The following is a 15,161-nucleotide window of genomic DNA, read 5'->3' as shown; positions in this document are numbered from 1 at the left end:
TATTTTTACCTCCTGAGTGCAGCAAGCACTTATCAGATACATCCTTTCAAGCATACATCCATCCGTCAAATTAGCCATTCATTTTCTGTAGCAGCCCCATCCACCCTACCCAACCATTAATCAAGTCATTCTACATCCACCTTTATACCTCCATCCATCCATCCATCCATCCATCCATCCATTCATCCCTCCCTCCCTCTATCTGCCCACTCCATGTTTGATCCATTTCCTGTAACTGCCTCATCAACATTCTGTCCGTCCATTAAATCAGTCATCCATCTACCAGCATACAGTGGGCAAGAGAAAGGGTACCCCCTGGACAGGTTGCTATTGTACTATCAGGTCTATCAATATTCAAACTCTAATCACAGCATTAGATAATTTACCATTTCAGTTACTGTTGCCTCTAATTAATTAGGCTGCGTTAATAGAGGATAATTAGAAATACTCCTTAACATCACATCAGGGCTTTCAGTCATCCCATTCCCACCTCCACCCCAACACACATGCCACATTTATACAAGCATTGTTGATGAGTTATTAAAACTGTGGAGTTTCAAGTAATGCCACTTGAGCTGCAGTTACGACACTGGTTTGTTTATGTGTGGACTGGAGGAACCCTTCACTGAACTGTCCGTACTATCTGTCGTAGAAAATATTAAGTTAAAGCTAGCTGGCAATATATTTACTGCTAAAACTAAATTTACGTATTAATTTCGATGAATGTTGGTTATTTCTTGTAAGTAAATGAAACAGAAACTCTATCTAGTCATAATAAAGGGAAAAAAAACTAACTCCTGTTAAAGCAAACTAGCTTAGCGCAGAAGCAGTAACCATCATCTCAGCTTTTGACTCAACGGGACATCATGTGAGTCTGTGAGGTTCGAGGGAAACTTTGATATTTAAAACCTGGACTACATATTTTCAACTTTTTGTGTCTTATTGACCAATATAGACTATAGTTTTTGATACAGGTCCAGTATTAAGACAGAATACGGCAGCTGCAGTGACCAAATATCCTGCAAAGTATTCAAGGCAAAACAACACACTCCTCCTGGCAACTCTCTCTAACGATTCCACTGTTGTTTTTTCTTGCAGCAAGTCACATCTCACAAGATTATCAAGGCTAATAGTCCATCAAAAGGTAAGGAAAAACTCAGATTTTTTGTTGTTGGGTTCTTTCCATAATGTTGTTGGAAACTTAAATAACAGTCTGAGCCTCTCAGTGTCAAAAGCTTTTAGTGGAAATACATTGATGATGCACAAATGCCCTAAGTCGTAACATTTTAGCCCGTTTCAATGCTATATGTGATGTGGTCTTGTTTAATACGGGACAATTTTAAAAATTGTTCTGTCCATTAGTCACTTGGACACAAAAAAATGGGAAAATAGGGTCCAGGTTGATAAATGTTGAAGTTACCCTTTAAGCTGGTTTTAAGTCACACATTGCACTGAATTGTAAATTAATTCATTGTAGTAATTTAAATAGAAAAATTGAGATAAGGACAGACACTTAAAAATTAAGATACATTTAATTCCCAAAATGTATGAGGCATAAATAATCAAAATACAGTAACTTACTTTTCTTAAACCTTTTTTAGTCAGCCGCACTTCTATATTCACTGCTCACTGCACATAAATCTCCAGTGTTTTTGCAACATGTGATTCTTATATAATGATATTTTTCTGCCTTTGTATCTCAATCTACCTCACTTAATAGACACTTATGCTTTAATGTAAAAGTAAAACCTGTCTTTTAAGTGCCCTGCATGATGATTTATTGCAATTCAAGTACTGTGAGATAATTGCATCCTGCTGAGATGCGACCTGTCGTAGCATTTTGCCACCCTTTTCATATTTTCAAAGATTTCATGTGCGCTGCTTTGGAAGCTTGAATTTAAAGTTAATGGAAGGTCACAGCACTTTAAGGAAAAGCATATAAACAATATTACAGGGACGTGACATGCCGGTGCTGAGGAGGTGTTCTCCAATTCCCTGCCTGTGTTGGCACAGAACCCCATATCATTCAGAAGTCAGCCTGTAATTTTTGCTTGTAATTTCTTCCTCCTTACTCCCAGAGAGGACAAACCAGTTATTTGACCCCCGCTTTGAACTTTTAAAATGGAACATCTCAGCTTTTAAATTGTGGTAGTGTAGTGTGCTTTCCTAGACCTTTCGCTGACTTCGCCTTATTTGTACAAAGTTTTGTTAGATTTTCAAAGTCACACAAGGAAATAGCACGTATAACTCCTTTTACCACCTTTAATTGACAGCTTGTTGGCCTTCTCTTAGACCTCAGACATCCACTGGCCTTTTAAAACCAGCACTGGAAAACTACTTTAGATAGAAATATCCCTCTTGAAAAATCCTACTTAATGAGATCTTGGCTTAAAAGTATGATCCTTTAGAAAAAAATAGGTAGGTTTGGGTGATATCATGATATTACGGTATACCAGGATTTTTAGAAATCCGAAAGATACAGTATGTTTTTCAATACCATCATAAATACAAGTGCTTCTCCTATTAAAATCACTTTTTGTAGTACACAGCACACATCACCAGAGCTCAGTCTCCAGTTTCTACTATTGGAACAGGCAGCTGAGCTGAAAGACACAGTGACACCTAGTGGTGGAGGGATAAGTTACAGGACTGTAAACAGCTGGCGGCCAGCAACAGCAGAGAAGGACCGTGGGGAATAACTGCATAGTTTTTACATCTAACTTGGTGAATTAAGGATTAATTTTGATTAAACTGGACCTGGTGATTGATGGAGCAGTGTACTTAATAACTATGTTACTAAAAACAGTATCTAAATTTTATTTTGATTCTCTCCAGTCTGAATGAAGTTTGTTTCATGATGAAACAATTAAGCCTCGTCAATCTTCCGTGACCGAGAGACAGTTGGATTCAAAAGATGTATACAGCTTTATTTGTATGTTTAATGAGGAAAACAGGTGCGAGAAAATTATTTTCTTTACATTTTGTGGGTTTCTATGTTGTATTTATTACTCTGAAAAACTGAAATACCCTGGTGAAATTTCTGGAAGTTACAAAGTTATAAAATATTAAATACCTCCAAAGCCAAACATATAGGCACTATATCATGGTTAACCAGATACCCATTCCCTGTCCATCTGTGTGTTTATTGATCAGCTTTACCACAGGCATCCGTGACGCTGGACGGCAAAAGCACACTGGCATTTTTTCCCCTTTGAGATCCATATATCCGCATTAATAAGAAATGTTCATAGCAAGCAGTTGGGATCTAAAGATATATGTGCGCTCTCTTCCTTACCAACCTTCATCTCAATGCCAAAGCAGCCTCATTGGGGCTGACACTCTGTCCGCTTTTAAAAGCCAGGTTTTCAAAGCCTGCCTCTATCGCAGTGAAATCCAGGAAATGCTGCACCCGAGGAATTGATGTCTTTGTAGGTGAATTTCATCTAGAGTAACAATCTCTGTGAAATGGCAGCAATGCTCCCCAGACCACTGTCTGAGAGATGACATTTTGTTGAACAGTATTTCATTCCTCATTATCTTCTCATGTTCAATCCATCATCTCTCCCTTTTCTCTGTGTGATGCACCTCTTTGCTCTTCTCCCTTTCTCTCGGCCCAAAATAACTTCCTCGCCTCGCATCATTCCTTTTTTTTTTTTCTCATATGGTCCCACATTCCATGTGATTACCCTTGTGTCTGTGAAATGTGCTATCTATACAGGCGCTGGTAAAGAAGAGCTCCTCTAGCATGTTGAATCGATACCAGTATGTGTTCATGACATGTTTCATTTCTCAGCTTCTTTTGAGTTAAATCATTCCTCGCCCTCAATACTGTTCAGATGAGCCTTTTATGTCTATATTTAACATATGGATGTACTGTTACAACATGTGCATTGGGGATATTTACATGCACACAATATTCCACTATTGTTCTAATTATGGAATTTGATACGGGTCATGTAAACAGCAAATGCTTGAATATTCTGAATTAGGTTTTTTCTGGGTATAAATTTAGGATGTAACCAGTCCCACTCCTCTTGCCGAAACCTAACCAATCCAACCAACGAAGGCAGAAGCTCCAGCCACTCATATACCCCTTTACCATCAATATTAGCAGGTGCATTCAGGGTTTTTTTATACACAGGTAAACCTGCTAAAAATGCGCTATAGATTGAATTCCCATTGCCAAGAGAGCAGATTCGTGCACACAGTGTTGTTTTTGTGTGTTACAGTCAGTGTCATGAACAGACCAGAGAACAGGTTTACAGCAGACAGCCAAATGGACAAAGGTCTGTGAAAACTTACTGGACTTGACTTTGCAAGGTAATTAGTGGTGGCACGTTATTACATCTCGCCATGTAAGGAGCTGAAAGCTAAAATTAGCATGTTCACTAGGGCATGGTGTTTCCATCAATGCCTATTAGAATACCTATGACTACCGCATTTGACATGGGTGTAACTGGCAATAGTACACTTTTGCATTAAAAAAGCCAGATGTCAGGTGATGTAGCTTTTTGTTTGTTTTTTTGTGCAGTAGGAATGAGGCTATAGGGACAGTGGGACAGGTCATTCTTTCGCTATCTTAGGATTTGCAAACTTGTGTACAGTTGTCATGAATGTTGAAATAAGCTTTAGGGGCCAAAATTGTTTTTTGTACCAGGCTGTAAAAATATTTATTTCTGCTATAAAATTGGTCATTTTAACATGGGGGTCTATGGAGACTGACTCTGTTTTGGAGCCAGCCATTAGTGGTCAAGGAATTAAAGTTTTTGATCACTTCAGCATTGGCATTTTTTTCAGCTTTGGAGGTTGCCACTTGTTTTTTTTTTTGTTTGTTTTTTTTTTAAAGCATTTTCATTTTAAGACGTGTGCTATGTCGATATTACTAAGGTTTTGGATATGTATACAGTGCATTTGGAATATGAATCTCAATCAGATTTTTTACCACAGTTTGCAACACAGGGTCTCTTATCCATTTACTGTCAGCTCCCTGGGTTGTACATAAACCAGCTAGCCAATATTGTGCATGCATGGAGCATGCCCAAGAGAAAAGCCCACATTTCTGACTGGGAGGAGTAACACACCAACACAACTATAAACATTATAAAATATACCACAATAGGTTTTTGGATATGAACATACAGTATATCTTAACTCTAAGCTTTTCACCAAGGTGATATTTTTGCATATGAATGTAGACAGTGAGTCTTGATTGGTTTGGTTCAAACCACATACATATTGGGATTTTTACATAAAAAAGATGGATTTAGTTCTAAATCCAGAGATGCTGAAAGAGGGAAGCAGGTAAATGTCAGCTCTGTGTGGTCAAGATCTCATCAAAGGCTCTGAATGAGTCATATTCAGACTCCACATGACGGGAAATGCAAATAAATGACAGAAAGCATCTTAATACTGTTTGTAGAGGCCATTTACTTAAATAAATTATATCAAACTAAATAAAAAAAGATAAAGGGTGTAGCCCCATATATAGAAAAAAATAATCGAGTGGGAATCAGCATCTTTTGGTGACTTTGTGGACAAAATTGATTTGTCTTGGGTGTTCCTCTGTCATCTTTGTCATTTCAAGAAAATACTTATGGTTTGGATGCAGCATTATTACAAAATCCCTTGATCAGCTGTGCACAGCTTGGCAGCATCCATTTCATAAAGAACGTATAACACAATATCAGTACCTTTCATATTAAAGTTTTATTTTATTTTTTTATTTTGCCGAACACAACCAGATGATTTTGTGCTGGAACAACAAAAATATTGTGTGGAGTTAGCTCCACTAATGCTACAAATCTCATGCTGGAATTTCTCCATACAGCCTGAACAGGAGACATGAGTGTATAAGGGCTAGAAGATGGAAAACACTTAAATAAATAACCTGTTGCATTTCTACTGTGGATAAAGAGCATCATGAGCAATAAGGTTCAGTGGCACTCTAAGACAAACCATAGACAAGAGTAAACAGCATAAGCAAATGCACTCTATATCGCTACACAAATGTCAAAAGAAATTCCAAAGAAATTTTTGCTCAAGACAAATGTAAACTGATGCAGACTAAATCTGAAAGCTCAGATATTGTAGAAGGTAAACAGCCTTAAATTTTGAACCAAAGCAGTAAGTTAATGCACCACACCTTCTGGAGCTACTGTGCAGTTTTATCTTTGAAGTCATTATATATTATTATATTGGGATGGAACAATATGCCAAAATAATGTAATTGTGCAATTATGTAGACTAATATTGCTTATTCAGTAGTTCCTTATCATTTATACAGTATTTCCCCAATGAGACGTTGCAACATTTGCATAGGAAGGCGAAGTATACAGTATTTTTTTCCCTTAGGAGGTAGAAGTCATGACCCCCCCTCCACTCTGCCTCTGATTAGCTAGAACTATGAGCCTTTGTTTGTTAGATTGTGTTATAAAGGTGGCGTGGCTCAATGTGTGAGTGTATGGTGTGAGTGGTCAAGTGAAAGTGTGCAAGCAGGTGATACAAGTGATAGTGAATCCATCCGAGTAATCAAAGGATAGCAGAGAAACAGGTCTTTGCCTAGCAGTAGAAGTGGTCAGTTTAGCAGTAAATGTGCAGTGTTAGTCACAGTTTTCAATTAAATAATGCTGCTGCTTCTCAAGACTAAGTAGAGCTCCAGAGTGTTGATATCTTGCTGATGGTTTAAGAGAAGGGAGTTAACCCCAAATTTACTTTAGCCTTGGAGGTCAACAAATGTCCACTTTGCTAGTTGACTACAGTTGGGGACCTGAAGCAGGAATGGTTAACAGTTGATTTGGTTCAGGGTAAGAATATTAGGCAAGCTAATCAGACATAGAGGAGGACAGGTCATGCTTTTGCCATCCTGAGATTGCCTCCCAGTTAGCACTCTGCTAACTTTTTTGTGGATAAAATAAATTGGTTGCAAGGCCTCTCTAGACTTTCCAAAGTGCATGGATTAAACTCTCATAGTCAACTGAGTTATTTTGATTTTGATTTTTTTATTTATTTCGAACATGTAAAAAAGGAAATAAAGAAATATTGTACAAAAACAGACTGACAAAAAGCAAATAATTACAACAATGAAAAACATGAAGCAAAAGAAATGTGTAAATACAAAATGACTCGCTTCACATATTCGAAAAGGAGTGAGAAGGAAAAAAACTAATTCAACCCCACCCCTTCCCCATAAGTCATTGAATTTTAATTAACTAGCTTCCTTATCCATTTAAACCTATACAATAAGTAATTAAACATATACATACACCCACATATTAAAATGAATTTCTACAATTTTTCAAATAGTTTTCAGAAAAAGAGAAATATAAAGCAGGCAAGGAATAAGCAAAACAATTTTTATATATTTTCTGGAAGTAGTTCTTTATTAGCCTTAAACATTATTTGTGCTGTTTGAAATTCCATCATATCCATAAATTTTAATAGTTTTGACTGTAATAATAAAAATTGGTGTGATCCAGATATCTGACGTTGTGAATGATTAGTATTGCTCTTAAATAACCCTGAACTCTAGCTTATACAACCCCCCTGATACGATACCTCTCAAGTTTACTGATTAATATGTCATGGTCAATTGTATCAAAAGCGTTTTGGAGATCAGTAAACACCCCAATTGGATATTTTTTGTGATCTATAGCATTTGTGATTTCCTCAGTTGATTCTATTATTGCCTGTGACGTTGATCTGTTTGATCTGAATCTATACTGGCTTTCAGTGAGTAATTTGTGCTTTTCTAAGAAGGCGTCCAGTCTATTGCTGAATAGTTTTTCCAGTATCTTAGAGAACTGTGGAAGTATAGAGACAGGTCTGTAGTTTGTGAAAAGGTGTTTGTTCCCAGTTTGTGTGATACCAAATAAATGTATCCACCGTCTTAGTGCGGCAATCATAGACAGAAGCTGCAGCGAGTAAGGCTTGCTGTGTCAAGCGACAAAGCAAGTCACACAGGAAGTCACAGACAAAACGACAGTGAATCCTGTAAATTTACAAAATAAAACATCCCATGCAGATGGGTTTGCTGTACCGCCAACAGTCAAACAGTACACTAAAATATGTCTCTGAAAATATTTAAGGCCCGAAATAGGCAACTCAGTAAATGAATCCTGGTTCACATTTGATCAGCACTGCATAGTTTCAGCGTTTGCTTATAGTTTTGTCAGCCTTCATCTTTACAATACAAGAAACAGTATGATGCCCACGTCTTGTTCACAAATACTCATATTACAACTTAACAGTGCGCTCAAATATGCTCCTGATGACATTTTAGGTGAGAGAGAGGCAATACATTTTTATATTTCATCAGAGAGAGGGCTGGTCTCTCCTTCTCTCTTGATACGTTTCTATACTTCTAGATATACAAAAAACTGTAGAACAAACTGCAATTTCAGTTTATATATGTCTAACATACATGTCAGAATTGACAATAAAGCTGACTTTAACTTTGACTGTAGAATGAGCAACAGCCCTAGAGCTGAAAAAATCCTAAGAAAAACAAACCACAGAAAAACAACAGACCTGATGTAAACATAATCTAAGAATGTTAATCTTACAGTCTTATCTGTTTCAAGTCAGTATTTTAACATATCACATAAACTAAAATGCACACAGACTATGGCTCTACCACTTGTCCCATTTTAAACATTTTAACTGTTCCTGCTTCGGCTTCCAGACCGTGTTCAGGAAGCACAAGGGAGACTTTGCTCTGAACGCCAACACCTGTCTGCTCTCAGCGTATCCACTGTCACTCTTTCTCTCTTGCTCGCTTTGTGAACGTGAATCCTACAGGGCCAGGTGTTTCCGACTTAGCTGTTTTGTTGTTTCAATTGCCGCTTTTACAATCTGAAAATTGATTGCATTGTTTTACATTGCAGTGTCAGTTTGAAAGTGATAAATCGTTCAGCCCTAGACGACATAATTTCCTGGGATCCCTGGTTCTTTAATGTAAATCTTAAAATAGTGATATTTACCCTTTTTTTTCTTCGTGTGATCCTCTAATAAGAAGCTACCCACTGGCAAGAATTTTTATTCATTGTAATTTTAGAAGCTTAAAGAGGCAAATGACACTATTTTACAGATAAAAGCAAAGATTAGAGAAAAGACTCTAAAACAAGCATTTTTATTGTTTGAGATTTTCTAATAAAGTAGGAATATCATATGAGAACAAAAATAGTTGCAGCATAAAATGAAGTGATTGCTAAAAGGAGATGGTTTTTGATTTATTTCTCTTTTTGGCTCTAAAGTAAAAAGTGTAATTGACAGGAATGAATTTTTGTCACCTGATCTTCATTTGAACAGTTTGGTTAGAGGCAATAACACCTGTGATTCATGAGCAGCATCTGAGCTCAGCTGCTGTGTGTGAATACAACAGACTGAATAAATAATGCACAGAGGTACCGTGATGTCACCCGTTGGTTAGTGGAAAGGTGATTTGAGACCTTGAGTTTTGCATATTGGCTGTCACCATCTTGGTTTTTGGAGCCAGAAGTGACGGCAGACCTCACAAACAGCCTGACACTCAGGTGGCCCCACCTTCAAATGTGCTTAACTTTGGGCCTTAATTAAATGTGAATAGGTGAGTTATTTAAAAGAAATATTCAGCCCCTGTACACTTACCGCTGATGTTGAAATTAGCTAAGAACAATTTTTTGTACCAGGCTGATGCTTCTTTCTGCTGTAAAGTTGGGGATTTTAGCATCGGGTTTTATTAGAATTTACTGTATTTCTGAGCCGGCCTCAGGTAACGATACAAGGAACTGCAGTTTTTCACACTTCCAAAATTGGCTTCATTTTTCAGCCTTGGAGGTTGCCACTCAGTCAGGTGAATTTATGACAAGCACTTTAAGAAACTCTAGATATTTTACATTTAAAATTTGTATTTAATAACTTGTATCTCTGATTCTTAAATTAGATGAGAGGTGAAATGTCTTCAAGAGTTGAAGCAAGTTCAATTGTCTATGATTTACCATTTAGAATAACCATGACCTGAAATTGTGAGTACTGTTGTATTGTTGTACTTTTATCACGAATCTTTAAAGACAGAACTAACTGATATCTTTCAGTGAACAGAATGTGACGTGACTGATGGTTTTCACTTCCAATAAACCCATCAAATTTTCCAACCGAGCCTTTGATAGAGTCAGTCAAACCAACCAGGATGTGTTAAGCCACAATGATAAAATCAATTATTTCAGGGGTTTCTGCAGATTCATATATTTGTTACAGCCTACCATGATTAAATGATCTGCTGCCACAAATAGATTGTTTTTTCGAGCTGTACAGTTCATTTGAGAGCTGTTAAAATACTTTTACCATTCAGTTATGAATTGTACCTCTTGGGCATAGAGTGAACTCTGGGCACAGATGGAGCAGCAGGACATTGAAGGTGAAACTTAATCATTTATTCTGCTGGTTCTAAATGTTTGCATTCACTCTCAGTGGCTGCCTCCAAATCTAGGGAGGGGACACAGAATAATAGAAAGGGACACACACACATATTGTTTTGTACCCACCTTCTTCCAACCGCCCTTTCCCTGCCACACATACACTCTCATTCTGTAGAAAAAACACTGTGTTCATCAGACTTAAGATTAGTTTTTCTGAAAGCTATTTTAGGTTGTTGAACAAAGAGTATTGTAAGACTAAAACGGATGGGAGATCAGTCAACTGGAGGAGCAACAATAAGAATAAATGGCACTATCAGTGGCACAGAATGATTCTGCTAATATGTAGCATTAAAGTGTCATTAACTGCATCATCTAGCTTCTCATTTTCACACATACATGATCAGCTCGTGTCTCATGCTGTATGTCTGTGTGCCAAAGCATTTCTTATGCATGGACTAGTTAATTGCTGCATGTGGACACACGTACCATAAATGGAACCTGTGACTGCCATCATCTGTTCAGAATTGTGCTCTACTGATCCATAAGTTTGACACATTACAATGCTGACACATCCATGATAATTACCACATGCTGTGAGCAATGTTTGATGTGAGACAATGCTGTTGGTGAGGGAACACAACTCGAGGATTGGAAAATGTGCGCGGGCTCAGTCAAAGCTCATCAGCACATCAAAACTGCGGAGCAGATAACAAGATTTTAAAACCACCAAGTGTCTGTGCTGATCCAAGCCACTCTTTGTACTGCGAGCCTGATCCGTAAGCAGATGATGTTGAGGAAAATGATTGCTCTGTGGTATTGTTTTCACCTTCCCTTCTGTCTCTCTTATGCTTCTGTTCTCTGCAGCACTTGCATGTTTCTCTCTTTTCCTCTTTCAGTCACATCAAAAGCAGCCTTTTCCGCTTAATGGGCCATTAGCTCTGCTCTGAGTCTCTGTCAAAAATCTCCTCAGGCTTCTGATCGTGCCATTTCACTCATATGTTTTAAGGGCTACAAAATAAAAAAGATCGAGTTGTGCTTCCTTTGTAGGAGAGAGGACGGAAAAAAGAGATGTGCCTCTATTACTGTGAAAGATCATATGGAAATCTTTAAAGAAGGCCCTATCGTACAAATGCAAGCTAGACAATTTGTAAGTTGATCTCAGCATGAAAAAGTTATGGTCTTCTTGTTACTACAAAGCTTCCACGGAATAGACCAAAGAAATTACATCTGACAAAAACATCAGCTCTGTGTGGAGCGACGAGGAGACATTTCTGAAAATAATACAAGAAACCACCATGTTTCCACATGATTTATGTTTGTTTGAGGTTTTCCTGGTGCTATAATTGTGTCCTCTCGTTGCGCCCTCTATATGTTAGTAGTGTAAATAACAGTAGTGAATAAAGACATCCATTAATTTGGATTTTCTTGAAATTCAGTTCAATTTGATCTACATGGATGGAAACTTGATTAATAACAACTTGTAAAGGACATCTCCAGCGCTATTTGAATGTTTCCTGTGCTTTTTACATTTTTCATCCCATTCAAGTTGATTAGGACAGTTTTTCATGCACACACTAGTACAGAAAATATTGTAAAATATCTTCAAATCTCTGGTTCTCTGTAAATTTTTAAACCTCTCAACATCTTTCATACAGTCTCATTCAATTCCTGCTTGAATTAACACCTCGAGAGACTTTTATTTCCACCGCAAGAGGTAATACTTCAAAAGTGAACAAGATTTTATGTAAAGTTGAATCTAAATGCTAAAACCAGGCTATGTTTTTTTAAAATAAGGCGCTGGTAGTATCTTAAAATCTATCCTTATGTAAATATTGTACTCAGTGGAAATAAGAGCATCTGTAAATGTCAGTTTGTCACTTATAAAGCAGTCAGTCCTCATAAAAACACATAATAGAGACATCTTTGTTGTCTAGATGAGGTACAAAAATTCTCTCAATTTTATCTTGATAACTGAATTTTTAAGACTAGTTTGAAATATGCGTTTACATGAAACCCTGGGGATTGCTGAAGACAGTGGAAACCAATATTATGTTGGTGATGTACAATAAACATGCAATTGCCCACTCTTGCATTGTACTGTGTGGATTAGAGACACATGATTTCTGGGACATTTCTTATTTAATAAGTTTTAAATAATTTTAGTTTGACCAATTCTGCTGGAGGATCCTCATGTATTTGTCATTTGTGCCCTCCTTTTCCTCTTTCTCTTCTTCTTCTTCTGCTCATCCTCCCCTTTTGCTGAGAAATGCTGTAGGCTCTACAAACATAGATTTTGTGGTTTGCATTTTACATACATAAAGCGCGTACTTTACACTACTTACTTGAAAGTTTGCGTTCAGTACATTGCAGTGCATGTGCGACATATGACATAATTTCAGCACTTTTACATACATGAACAGCTGTTACAGCAACTCCGATGGCTCCATAAGTCTGAGTGTAAACGGTAAATGGACTGCTTTTATATAGCGTCTTCCTAGTCTTAAAGGTCCCTCAAGCACTTTATGACACAAGCCAGCATTCACCTGTTCCCACACATATAGAAGGCGCCACCTGCTCCTCAGAAGTTTAAACCATTCAGAAGGTGCCACCTGCTTCTCAGGAGTATAAACTAGTCAGTGCTCAAGGACACTTTGACTGGTTGACTGCGGGGGCCAGGGATTGGGCCACCAACTGTCTGATTAGTGGTCGACTGCTCTACCCCCTGAGCCACATGGGGCCACAGAAAATGTTATCTTTTCTCCAGGTAGCTCAACATGCAACACATTTTTATCCCAACACTTCAAATATCCCTGCTTGGTCACTCCCTTTCACTTCTACATATGGCGCACTACATATCGACTTGTGTTTGTTATTGACGTTCCAGGACACCGCGTTAATTTCTGCCTGTTAAGTGCATTGTGTCTTTTCAAAATACGCTTAACAAGAAATATACAGTTTCTGCATACCGTGTTTTTCAAGGTTGGTAAAACAGCTCGTATTTACATTTATTTCCATGTGCAACAAAAACTGATGGTTAGGTTTAGGTAACGAAAGGTAAAAGTCTGGGGTTTGTTGGACCCTTTTCCAGCCCCCCTATGGAGACTTTCCATCTCCTTTTATTATGTCCTTACCAACAGCATTTCAAAGTAATGTGGTCCGGAGGCATATCACACTGGCATGACAGGTTCCATCCGGCTGTGTGATTAACTGTTGCAGCCCAGTGGTGTATCATACCACACCACAAAAGCTTTAATGTCGATTTCTGGATGCCAAAAACAACTGACCAATGACTTGAGAATGAGAACAGGCTGCAACATGATTACTACACGTCATCAGTGGCAAGCGTGTGTTATACAGAATGAGCATCAGGAATTGTGCCGTGTCAGTTAGCAACACATGATTTAAAGAGTAAATCAGCCCCATGCTTTTCACTTAAGTGCCTCCTCCCTAGAATGAATAAAAAAGTCTCAAATATGGTGAGACTTTTGGTGAAAGAGGGTTCAGTTTATATATATATACACATACATACATATACATACATATACATATATATATATATATATATATATTCAACTGCAAAAAAAATAGTTTGGGGGTTTAGTTACTCTTGAATGGTTTGGTGATATTTTTGGTTTGGTTAGTTCTGCTGATGGACCCTCCTGCATTTGTCATTTGTCTTCCTCCTCTTCCTCTTCTAATCTTCTTCTGCCTTCTTCTTTTTCCTCAAAATGTCCAGCCTTGACTCACTGCTGTGCAGCAGCTATAATTTCCTTTTTGTTGTTCTGGTCAATTGATAACCTTGATGTTTTTCTCGTGGTGTGATGGGCTGATATTTGTCAGGAAAGCACTGTAACAGACAAAGTTAGCTGCTGTTAGATAAATGTAATTGTGTGGAAAAAGGTCACCAAGCAGCTCTTCTCCTTTGTATCGTAGCATCACTTCCAGATGATCTGGACTCCTCTTCTCCTCACATATTATGAGCATTGAATATCATAAGTGACTCAGACATTGATCCAGTCCGTGACTACATTATCATGCGCAGACACTCCAACCTTGTCTAGATACACACTGTCAGTGTCAGGTATAAACCCATAATGCATGGACGAGTGAGCCATTTCATGCATGGATACACCGCAGGTATTATCAGCTGAACTGATGACTAGCTCAGATGCCCCCTATTTGATTCCCAGTGACACAGATTTCTCTGCTCTGATATAAAGTTGTAGGAGTCAAGTTGTAGTTCTGGTACAGCTTCACTGTCGAGGTGCTCAGAGAAGAGAGGCAGAGAATCTTAAAATATAAACTCTAGCAACAGTTGTTGTACTTAGAAAACTTATATTTATTTTTAACTGAGTACATTTTAGCCCAAAGCCTTTGTAAGAGTTCGCCAAACATCATGTGCAAATATACCATATACAGACATCTGAACAGGAGAAATAGGGAATAGTATGGCATTTGGAACATTTGTGGCATACCTTTAAAATAAGGTTTTGAGGAGAGATTTCAAAGAAGCCAGAGTTTGATAACCTCAGTTACTCAGGTGGGGAGTTAATATGCCCATGGATACAGCAACATATCCTGGAAAAGAGGACAACTAAGATTTTTTTTTTTCCTTTTAGAGGATAAAACCATACCAACCAGCTAAAAGTCTGCCCCAGGGATGGGGGTTTTTGTGTAGGCCAACCCGGAAGCTAACGTCGTCCCTGTTTCCCTCATCAAAAAGCCTATAGGATTTTTTCATTTGGATTTTGGATCACTGCAGAAAAT

At 37.9% G+C, this 15,161-nt stretch overlaps 1 long non-coding RNA gene across 2 annotated transcripts in view; it reads left to right on the top strand.

The window, feature by feature from the left end:
• Positions 1-15,161, top strand: part of LOC148186598 (uncharacterized) — a 251,276-nt gene that overhangs the window by 174,385 nt on the left and 61,730 nt on the right. For both annotated transcript variants that reach the window (XR_015779532.1, XR_015779533.1), the window contains one exon: positions 1,099-1,144. This is a non-coding gene — a long non-coding RNA (uncharacterized LOC148186598). The remainder of the gene's footprint in view (positions 1-1,098; positions 1,145-15,161) is intronic.

The sequence above is a fragment of the Plectropomus leopardus genome, chromosome 17 (genome assembly GCF_026936395.1).
Source record: "Plectropomus leopardus strain MGB_pleo_1.0 chromosome 17, ASM2693639v1, whole genome shotgun sequence".
In the NCBI taxonomy this organism is placed as follows: domain Eukaryota; kingdom Metazoa; phylum Chordata; class Actinopteri; order Perciformes; family Serranidae; genus Plectropomus; species Plectropomus leopardus.
Note: the sequence above shows the minus strand (reverse complement) of the source record. Positions and strands in the feature narration are given on the sequence as shown.